The following is a 907-nucleotide window of genomic DNA, read 5'->3' as shown; positions in this document are numbered from 1 at the left end:
GTATAAGACACTAACTTCATGCATCATTTTCATATGTTTGACATTGTTTGTTTATGGTGTTGTTATAGGGTGTCTCACTTTAATGTTATTTCTCTCTGTAATTGCACGCTGCGGTCGCCGTAGTTGGTTCTTACTCCCTTTTCTTTGTCTTTTCTTTTGTCTATACTATGTGTATGTCCAGGTTTATTGCAGTTGCCCTATGGATATCCATTGAGGGAAATATAGACAAGAAGAATTTAGATGATATATAGTTAAGTATCTTGTTTATATTGGGATTATTGACTCTGATTTAGGAATACCCTTGGTCTTTTGAACTAATTTTTGTATAAGTTATATTTTATGAAAAATACTTAAGAGTGATTCTTTTCGCATACAGGATGTCTTTTATAATCATTATGTTAAGGTTAAGATTAATGATTTTTTAAAGCTATATATACTCAAACAAATAGATAATTATATAAATCATGGTTTTCAGGTTGAATGTGATACCTCGTTTTTGGGTAATGATAATATTGAATATTTCCGCATCTTGAATATGTTAATGAAAATACATTTTAAATTCACCATGATTTTCTAATAGGCTGCCTTTAATTTTATTTAAATTTTCATCATATTTTTATAATGAAGTCCTAATTTATAAGTTACAAAAACGGGGTGTTACACCTTGCGAGTTCCGACACTGTTTACTATGTACCCCTCTCTTCATCAAAAGATACATGAACAGATTCTTCCATGGCTAGAGTTATTTTATTAAAGACTCTATAAGCTTAGCTCGTAAGAGAGTAGCCTAGGAAGATGCCTTCATCAGCTTTTGCATCAAATTTGCCTAAGTTATCCTTACCATTATTCAAAACAAAGCATTTACAACCAAATACATGCAAATGAGAAATGTTTGGTTTTCTACCTT

General features: G+C 30.8%; 1 long non-coding RNA gene across 1 annotated transcript in view; it reads left to right on the top strand.

Moving 5' to 3' along the window:
- LOC109335705 overlaps nucleotides 1-355 on the top strand; it is a 1726-nt gene extending 1371 nt beyond the window's left edge. The window contains exon 2 of the long non-coding RNA XR_002106235.1: nucleotides 182-355. This is a non-coding gene — a long non-coding RNA (uncharacterized LOC109335705). The remainder of the gene's footprint in view (nucleotides 1-181) is intronic.

The sequence above is a fragment of the Lupinus angustifolius genome, chromosome LG20 (genome assembly GCF_001865875.1).
Source record: "Lupinus angustifolius cultivar Tanjil chromosome LG20, LupAngTanjil_v1.0, whole genome shotgun sequence".
Taxonomy (NCBI): Eukaryota; Viridiplantae; Streptophyta; class Magnoliopsida; order Fabales; family Fabaceae; genus Lupinus; species Lupinus angustifolius.
The sequence above is the reverse complement of the archived record's forward strand: the minus strand, read 5'-3'. Positions and strand labels throughout refer to the sequence as shown.